General features: G+C 33.0%; 1 pseudogene; it reads left to right on the top strand.

Annotated features, from left to right (window-relative positions):
• The first annotated feature begins 6,734 nt into the window (after window positions 1-6,734).
• On the top strand, window positions 6,735-7,978 carry LOC149539581 (protein XAP5 CIRCADIAN TIMEKEEPER-like; annotated as a pseudogene).
• The last annotated feature ends 2,874 nt before the right edge of the window (window positions 7,979-10,852 follow it).

Below are 10,852 nucleotides of genomic sequence, written 5' to 3'. Positions count from 1 at the left end.
TTTTGATAATGGATTGTAAAATATGATTTGAATACTTCATAATTGTCATTTAGGCAGTCAAATCAGAAACATTCAAATTTAATAGCATGGATGTCAGAAATTTAATGTCTTCAACTATAAAACTATTATTTGTTTTCTTTGGCCTTTAAAAGACTAGCATTTAAAGACAACAAAGAAAATAAATATTTAGTTTTCCATAGTTTAGATAATATTTAAAAAGATAGGTGTTCATGAATCACAAACATACACATTTGAGTCACCTACTCATGAATATTATCAGCTTTGGTTTATTCTCTCAACTGGTTGTGTATGCCATTTAAAAACTAGTATAATGCCTAACCATAGCCTATGCACCTCTCATTGGAAACCATATCAAGTCATCTCTTCACAAAGCTTGCATATTAGTAGGTCATTAAGTTGGCTTTTTTCTTCAAAGTGCCTAAGAAATTTCCAATGGATTGACGATCCTATGTCAATGTCACCTTGAACTATACCTTTCCTCATTCAGTCATGAGAAGAATTTGACACAACCTTTCTTTCCAGGGCTTGGAATTTTTTCATTTATGATGTTTACCTATCAACTCTACATCATTTTGCAATGATATAATCTATATGCATGTAGCTTTTTGAAAATAAATAAATTCTTTTATTGCAAAGTCTAAAAATTATTTTCATTTGTATTTTAGATTGAATTCATCATTATTACCTTTGAAAGTGTGGTTTCTTTTTCCCGCTCATATTAACTAGAAAATAATAATAAATGTGAGTTTCCTTGTAAAATTTGAAACTTAAATAATTTCTACTCTTTTTAATATTTATCTGAATGATTTCAACATGTTTAAATGGTGATTGCTAGTTTAGCTTTGCATTCTACATCCTCTTAGATTAGATTCACTTTGCATTGCATTATGTGTAGGTTCTTGGACACTAGCACCATTGCTCTTGTGTTAAAAATTTCCATTTCATGGTGCACCTTGCAAGGGGTTGCATACCTAAGCTCATTTGAGGGCTACAACACTTCACTTGCACCCTTTGCATGTGATGACTAGGGAGCTCTAAGTCACCATTAGAGACTCTCAATCCATGAGATCCCTTGTATAGGACTTAGAGAAGTGTACATTTTTGTGTATACAATTATATTTATGCAGATGGAATAGCTACAGTAATATGTTTTGATCATTTGTAGAATTTCTTACCTTGCTTCCACTATAACTGCAATCAGAAAACTCAACATGGAAATTAAATGGATTCTCACTTCTTGATTCTTGAATATCCAAACAAACTAAACAAGATTGCTGATTTCTTGCAACTATAAAAAGACATGGTTAGCTTAGCTTCTGATTTATCTCCTACCCTGGGTTGAGGCACTACTATTTTTGCAAATGAAATGTATTCAAATAATCAGTTGTCTTGTTACCATTCTCCACAAATATTAACCTTTTCACCATTTTTATCAATAACATTAAGTTTAGCTTTCAAATTATAATATTTCTTTCTTATGAATATTTTAAGAAATTCATGAAGGTTTTTGTTTGTTTCCAAATGTACGAAGTTCTGGCTAGTTCCACCAGTTTTTTGTTTGACAATCCTAACCCGAGTTGGGCTATTATTATATTTGTAAAAGAAGTACCAAGTAATATTGTGTACCATTCTTTATGATGACCAGTTGACTCCATTGGAACACTCATTTATAAGATTATCTAGCTATCATCATCTTGCTTTTGAATTCATTCAGTTATATCTTCTTGCTTTTGAACTCACATACCACCTAACAGTGTGATGATTTAATCTTTTAGGAAAGGTAAAGTACATGCCTATGCAGCCAATGGGAGGAGACTTGTTGGGGGTACATTTTATCTTGATTATCCAAGTGTTGGTGCTATAGAAACTCTAATGATGGCTGCTTCATTGGTAGATGGAGAAACGACACTGTCAAATGTTGCCCAGGTTAGTAATATCAACTTTTTAATTTTATATTGGAACTAGTACACAAATGCAGCTTGAATGAATTTTGAAAGCTTACATAGAATTGATCAACTTATAATCACAAAAAAGTGGCACCAAAAGACCAAAAAAAATTATCCCTACCCTACAAGAAGTCAACCATTAGACAACACTTAAATCAACTATTGAAATAGCAATGTTCAACACTTCTTACTTCTAACCCAAGGACAAATGCTAGAGATCTTAGCACCAACTAATCAGAGAGACAAAACACTTGATAGAATTTAGGGAAGATGCATTAAAACACCGACATGAGTAGCTCAACTAGATCAAATCTATACCCTTTTTAGTGACTCCTAGCCATGTCCAAGATAGATCCAAAGAAGCAATATCAAACAACAGTCTTTATGGTCACATCCCACTAAAAATTGAGAAAGGAATCATCCATTTGAACCATCCATATAAGAAATCAAAAGTAAACATCATCATAATTACCATCCAAAATAACAGGAGTAAAGCCAAATCACCAAATACCACATCAATCATTTTTCCTTTTTCTCTTTTTTCCTTCTCATTGATCAACAAAACCTTCAACTTTCTTCTTTAGAGATTATTACCTAAAATCCACACATTCTTAAAGCCAATAGTTTAGATAGTGCCTCATAGGTGCAACAAGTTAAAGAGAATGAACACCATTACCATTTATTGTCAGAAGAGTTCTTATTAGAATATACATCATCAGGGACTGAAACAAAAACACCACATTCTTCACTTATTTTGCAGCAACAATTGGGACATGAGAACTTGGCTCTAATACAACAGGCAGATGACTACCTAGCACTGCATCAACATTCACCTGATGACCAAGAGAGACACTATTTGGCTCAACATCTAAATTTTCAGGAACCTTGTCAGGAACAAAACAATTTCAATAATCATATGTGTTAGCTTAGCTACTTAACATTATCCTAGAGGTCTGACCCCATCTCCATGCTTTTAGACTCCAGAATAGGAGTCCCATCTAGACAGAACTTCTTACCATCATCTTTACCTTTATGAACTTACATTTCCACATTATTCACAACAATAGATAATGTGGCATCTAGATAGACTTAGAAGAGTTATCCCCTGCAACCAATTTATTAAGCAACAAAATTATTTGAAAAAATGACATTTTAGGTAGATAATTAGACCAAATTCTTGTCTCTTAGCCCAAACATTCCTAGAATAATGAAGACCTCATAGGAGGTTCAATTAATTGCACCAATCGGAAGAGAGCAGTCAAGCATACATGTAATCAGGAGTAACTTGAAAGAGTTTCTTACCACCAACCCATTTAATATTCTTCTACAAGCCAAAATTGCAATGTATAACTTCAAGGCTTCATTTCAAACCAACTTTTTTGATTTTGACTTTTATGGATACTGAAATTAATTTACAGTCAATCAAACAAACAAACAATCAACATAATTGATTTCTTGTTAGAAAATTAATCCCTTGAAGCAATTAGAGAACTTTTTCCACTAAGAGGCTACTTCAAGGACCTAAAGCCACTAAAATCTTGTTAGAGAAAACCTCATCCTTTAGTACAACTTTTACCTCTCCATGTTTTCAAATAAAACAAAAAGCATTTGAACTGATAGGTTTAAACTCAAAGTTTTCAAAGAGTATGTCCCACATATGTGACCATTCCAACTAAGGTTTCCTTTGGGAAAATAATTGGATAAGTTAAGCCTAATAAGCTTCTTCCAAAGCTCACTACCATTAATAGCCTTTTTAGTCCATTAGACAATAGCAAGCATAGTCTATAAAACAAAAATAAATTCTTCAACCCCATTCCTTGTAGCCTTTTAGGCTTCATATGTTGTTCTCATTAAATGACATGTCTTTTCTTCCTTTGTCTATGACCAAAGAAAATTCTCAACACACTTGTTCCATTGATTATTCTAGAAATAACACACCAGGATGAAAAATATAAGGAATAGGGAAAAAATTCCTTCTGGAAAACCTGAAATTTCCCATTTAACAATTCTAGCATTAACTTTATCCATCTCCCAATTCTACATTTCTTTTTAGGAGGGGCATAAAGAAAAAAGAAAACCAAAGTACCTATAACCCCAATGGGTCCTAAACACTTCTGGTCAATATTTAACAAACAATTAGGGAACTCATTTGACCAACATAAAACACTTGATCTATTGAATGCAAAGAGCCAAAAACAATACTGTACATCTAATATTTTACTCAAATTAATAAAATTTTTGTTCATCTAGATCCACAAAAAAGGCAGGCATCAGTAAATTGCAACTCGATCTCTGAGTCCCCAGAAGACAAACTGAAGCCTTTCACTGGGGCACCTAATAATGTTAAAATTTTCATTGAGAAAAAACTTGACATTTGGTAGAATTGAATTATAATTGTGTAACTTAGTGAAGTATCTTTACACGAATAGAATGAAAATGAAGCATTTCGAACAACTTTATTTACATTAGCTTTTATATTCTTCCATCCATTTCTTTCCAGGCTTGATTCATGATGAAATTTTGTTAAAGGTATTGCTCCTTTACTTTCTTTATGTTTCCATTATGATAAACTGGAAACTCAACTAAACATGAGGAATTGCTATTCAAACATCTGATTGAAAAAATTAATACTGTGGATCTACAGAGGGTCAAATTTAAAAGCAATGGTTTTAATTTTAATGCAGAAGCCAGAAGTTGTTGATCTTGCAGAATACTTGATTGCATGTGGGGCTTGCATTGATAGAGAAGAAAAATGTACTCTTACTATCAAGGGCATGAAAAAGTTGTATGGTGCTAATTTTACTATTATACCTGATCGTATAGAGGCTGGTACATTTTTTATTGTTGTAGCTATTATACGCTCATCACTTTCAATGTCCCCTATTGTTCAAAGGCATTTATCATCAGTGATAAGAAAGCTTGAACACATGGGTTGCACAATTGAATGCATAGGGCTTGATAGCTTATAGGTAATTACATTTTGACTTAGCTATTACTGTTAACTCTACTTAGTTAGATTGATTATAACTAAAATTAGCTGTGTTCTACTAGATTATACCATTGGACTACTATAGAGGTGTGCTTATAATAGCACTTCCATACCCTGGATTGCCCTACTGATTTATAGCCACAGTTTATGACTCTTTTAGCTACTTGTAGTGGTCAAAGTGTTGTAGAAGAAATAATCTTTGAAGGGCACATGCGACATGGTTTGTGATTTACTACTATTGAAAAGGTTTTACTTGAAGGAAATTAGAATTTTTGAGTTGAGTTTCTTGTTTGAGCATGATTGTTATGATATAATCCTAAACAAGTATCTTAATTTAGTGGAAGAGTTGTAGAAGCTTGAAGTGAAAATAAGGGTTAGTAGAAATATTGCCAACATAAGTGGGAATGACCAGGGGAGGTAAGTTTCTCTTCATTTCTTTTTGGTTAACTATTTTTGCATATGATGTCATGATTTATTTCATAGTTCTTCATGAAATGATCATTAGACCACTTGCTGTAGTTCATTATATGGTGTTCCAGTACAAGCTACTAACCTTAGAGCTGGTGCAACACTAATACTTGTTGGTATGGCTGGGGAGGGCACTACTCATATTGATGGAGTGAGACATATTGATAGAGGTTATGAAAATATTGATTCCAAGATTTGTGCTCTTGGAGCCAATATTGAGAGGCTGCCTTGCTTATCTTGTGATCTAACACTCCAACTAAGATTTGAGCTAGGTGTTTTTTTATAGTTAGTTTCAGATTGCTTCTTAGAGGAACACTCTTCAACAAAAGGCCCTTAGTTTTGGAAAGTTACTATTTAGCAATATTTGGTGTACTCTTGTTTTCCTGGCTACATGGATTGAATGAGACATGACAAGATATAGTGGTTTCTAAAAAGATGCTTCAATTCACTAGTTTGGATCCTATTTGAGGTGTTTTTGCTAGATTTTATTTTAGTGACTCAAGAATTAATTCATGGAAAAAGACATCAGAGTTATCAACTGGAGGTTAACCAAGTGATTTTGGATTTTTGACCAATTGTTGCCAACACATTATATTCTTCTCAACAATATCATATCTTGATTCTTTGATCATTGTAATGCGCTTACTGGATCCTTTTGATTGCTTAGAGGATGGTGTAAAATAAATTTTAGGGATATTAGCTTTGTAAGCATCCCATGGGCCATTACAATATGATCTCATTTACAAAGATTTTTGCCCAAGTTCATTATAACTATTCTAGATTTGTTTTGGTAGATAAAAGCTAAATGTCTTTTTTATATGATATGTTATATTTTTTCATTTTTGTTATGGGGAATTAATGTTGTAATTTTTTATTCAAAGGCTTTTAAAGAACTAGATATCATCCCTAGCATAGTAAGGATGTACCATGGTAATTATGTGGTGGCATGCAACAAGCATTAAGTTTTGGTGTTATGAAACTAAGGAGAAGTGATGTTTGTTGCTTTTTGATCCTTTCCTAGGATGAGAGGGCTGAGAAAAAATTTGGGAAAGGATCATACGAATGATAACTCCACAAGAGATTTTGATGGATAGAGAATTCAACATGGCCACTGCCAATTGTCTAAAGCATGTTGTCTTCAACATATCCTCTTCTTGGATCATAACCATGAGATTTCTATTGGTGAACGAAGCATGTGCAAGCATGATTCAGCTTTTCATTCATTCTATGGTTGTTATGCTTGGTTCAAGTTATTTAATGTACAATTTTCTTTGGTTTCATGATATTGGAAACCTTTTTTCTATTAAGCTATGGTGAATTCATTTGCAACAAACATGGGTGACTGGGCTTTCATTGTTAGGCCCACTGCCTCTTCTTGTTACCTCAGTACTTCAGGGGCTAGATATAGATAACTTTTTGACAATATTTCTTGTAGAATACATATTTTATTTGATTCTCAACTTTGGCATTCTCATTTGTAGATTTGAAAAGGAGATAAAATAGCTAAATTTCTACGAGTTGTTCAACAACAACTTGCATTTGAGTTCAGAGAGATCCGAACTACCTCGGTAGAAAACTTACTATATGTGAAGGAGGATCTAATTCTACCTCATGTATGCTTGCTTGTCCTTTACCATAAATATGGTTCCACTAAATCAAATTATCACTTTGGTATTGAGTATTAATCAACTAGAGTATAATGTCACCTGTGCGACCCTCACAAAACTTGTAGAGTGTTAAATCTATTGCAATGCTTCTATTGGTGATATATGCTCCGTTGATTACAAATAGAAAGTTTGGCTCTTACATTTTGGTTTCTTTGATGTATCACTGATGGTAAGCAACTAGAGTGTTTGTTTAACTTCAGAATTCATTTTATTTATATGCTAATATATTTATATTGTGGAGTGTAGCAACACAACTTTTATGAACTAATAATTAATAAAGAAAGAGGCAAAAGTGGACCTGCTATTTTCCTACTATATTTTTCTTATTTTCTTATAGTAGTTGATGATTTGCACTATGTGCTATGCTCTCATGATGCCTGCTTTATTTGTTTGTCTTCTAAAATTGTTTGACACGTATTTCCTCTAAAGAAGCTACAGATATTGAATGATCTTATAATAGATATTATGACCAATTGACTTTTGTAGCTTTTCCACTTTGATGTTCATGAAAATATTCGAATTATTGCTGATGCTACAATAGAGAAGGACGAGGTATTTTCTTTCATATCTATACATATTCTTTCTATTCAAATGTTTATGGAACAATTTTCTTTACTAGCTGAAGGTATATTTTATTGCAGTCCCATGCTAGTAAGGTCATTGAATGACGTTGGTATGAAAAGAACAAGCACATTTTTCCTGCCTCTAGATGGGAGGCATGCTTCTATCCCATACCCTTACAATTTTTGTGCCTAGTTATTCCACCCTAATTTTATGACAGAGACTTGATTATCTGTAGTGAGACACTAATATGATCAATTTGGTTTATTGTTCAGATATATGATCTGACCAAAAAGTGGGAGCCATACACTATCCATGGGGATTGAACACAAGCTTTATTGAACACAATAGCAGAATTGTAGTTTTTCATAGCTTTCTTTTCTCAAGATGAGAAAATATTTACAGTTATGCACATCTTTAATTCCATATGTTTAGTACTTTTCTAAATGAGCAACTTGGAAGTAACTTATTTTACTTACCATTAAAGGTTGCAACCCTCATTGCTAAGCACTAATCTGTGTAGAGGTATAAAGAAAAGAATAAGACTAGATATGGGCTATATAATAAGACTTTTCATCTTGCAAATAAATGTTTTTGGGGATTTTGTAATAATATTTCTTTAAATATATTTTATTCCCATAAAGGTGCATGGTTGAAAGGCCATTTACCCAAAAAAAAGTGGGTGATGTAGCAGAGATATTGAAATATTGTGAAACATCATTCTCAAGAATTGAGATTCTAATCTTTTTTTCCTTTAAGAACACTAAAATTTACATTAATTCCCCTTGCCTTGGTGCAATTAGATGTGACATACTACAAACATTGCAAATGTCACTAGTACATTTGACCACAATTTTTGATCATATTGTGCAATCAACAAATATGAAGTGCCTCACACCCTTGTAAGTATTTCAATATTCTTAGCTTCTTTGAGGCATTCTATAAAATAGTTCACATGCCTTACCTATGATTTGACATTTTGCATGCATCCTGCACTCTATCATCCGGTTGATGATGGATTACAGAGAGTGATATGAAATGGTGATGCTAAAAAACACACACAATCAAATCAAAATGAACTTGCATTACAAATGGATTGTGGAAATCTGATATTGTTAATTTTGCATGCACGTCTACTAGTACAATCACAACTTAAACATATATAAATATAGATTTATATATGTTTAAGTTGTGATTGTCCTGGTAGACGTGCATGCAAAATTAACAATATCAGATTTCCACAATCCATTTGTAATGAAAGTTTGTTTTGGATTTGATTGTGTTTTTTTTTAGCATCATCGTTTCAGATCACTCTCTATAATCCATCATTAGCCAGATGAGAGAGTGCAAGATGCATGCAAAATGTCAAATCATAGGAAAGGCATGTGAACTATTTTATAAAATGCCTCAATTTTTTTTTGACCAACCATTGGTCAAAATTTTGACCAATGGTTGGTAGTTTCCTACCGAGCAGTGGTCAAAATTTTGACCAATGCCTGACAGTTTCCCACCGAGCATTGGTTGAAATTTTGACCACTGCCAGGAAGTTCTTGACTAACCATTGGTCAAAATTTTGACTAATGGTTGGCAGTTTCCTACCAAGCAGTGGTTGAAATTTTGATCAATGTCTGGCATTTTCCTACCAAGCATTGGTCAAAATTTTGACCAATGCTTGGTAGTTTTTGACCAAGCATTGGTTGAAATTTTGACCAATTCTTGGTAGAAATTGCACCAAGGCTTTGGAAAGTTTTTGACCAAAGGATTGGTCAAAATTTTGATGAGAAAAACTTTGACCAATTGGTTTGTCTAAATTTTGACCAACCTGAGTCAAAATTTCAACCAATATTGGTCGAAAAATGGGGTTAAATATACTAGTGTCAAGGCCTTACCGAGGCGACAAAAAATTGAGAATTCTAATGAGATTACTTTTTGGTCATTTCAAGGTAGACTCCCACATAAGGATAATGTTATTGCTGATGCACTAAGAACATTAATAGAAAAATTTTAGCGTGACAACACAAGGGATTCACCAAACCAAAAAGATGTTGTCAAAAGATGAATTGGAAAAACAAATCATGAGCCACATGCAAAACATTTTTTGGATATGACTCAAACACAATTTTATGAAATTTTTCTTCAGCTATTTCCTCAAATTAAAATCAGCCAAAGATTTTTTGAGATGACAAAACCATTCTATGTTAAGATAAATCATACACACACTACATGTTATTGTAGGGTTCATGTTGATTTTTCTATGCATTATGATGTTTATCATTATATATGTTGTACTTAGCATACTAATGAAATATTATAGGAATGTGGTCTATAATTACCTCCTAAGTCACCGAGAGAATTTATTGCAAGTGTACTATGTAAATGAGATGATGGGTGCATTTATTATAAGACCATGTGTTTGAAAGGTTTTTGCCCTCAATGTGGGGGTTTGAAAAAGTTGCATAGATGCCTACATCTAGATAGCACACATGAAATTGGTAAGATACTAGTTTCTCTTGGAAAGTACAAGTCAGTTATATATGGTGTTAAAGATAGAAAATAATTAAAGAGGTGTGAATTAGTGAAAAGTGATGTATGTGTAGCTGATTTTATGAAATTGTTTCAAGAGAAAATAGTTTATGACTACATAGGTCATACACATAGAGCTATATGGTTAGATGAGCAATACAAGTTGTGTAAGGACACTTTTCCCTTGGGTACGATTGTGTCAGTTGTTGACTTCACTGAAAACTATACACTAAAACCTCAAAATAAAGTGCACATAATGTATTGCAACTCTATATAAGTGTTGATTTTTGTACACATAGAATTTATTCATGTACATGATAGCACAGAGGATGACAAAAAATTATTAAGAGAGTATCACTTCTATATCAATGATGATTGAACTCATTCATTAGAGTTTATGCAAGGATGTTTTAGATTTTTCTATGAAAATTTGAGGGAAAGAGATGAAAGATACAATCAACACATTATATGGTCAAACAATTACACCGCACAATTCAAGAATACAAGGATGGTCTATTAGTTGAGTAAGATGCATGTGGCAAGTGGAGTACAATTTTTTTGGAATTTCTCTAAGGTGAGACGTGGAAAGGGAGAGCATGATGGTGTTGGAGAATGCATCAAAAGAGCCCTTAGTAGAGAGGAATTAAACTATGAAGGTGGCACAATATTACAAAAAA

This window comes from Cupressus sempervirens, chromosome 9 (genome assembly GCF_028749045.1).
Source record: "Cupressus sempervirens isolate cs-2001-9-10 chromosome 9, ASM2874904v1, whole genome shotgun sequence".
NCBI lineage: Eukaryota > Viridiplantae > Streptophyta > Pinopsida > Cupressales > Cupressaceae > Cupressus > Cupressus sempervirens.
The sequence above is the reverse complement of the archived record's forward strand: the minus strand, read 5'-3'. Positions and strand labels throughout refer to the sequence as shown.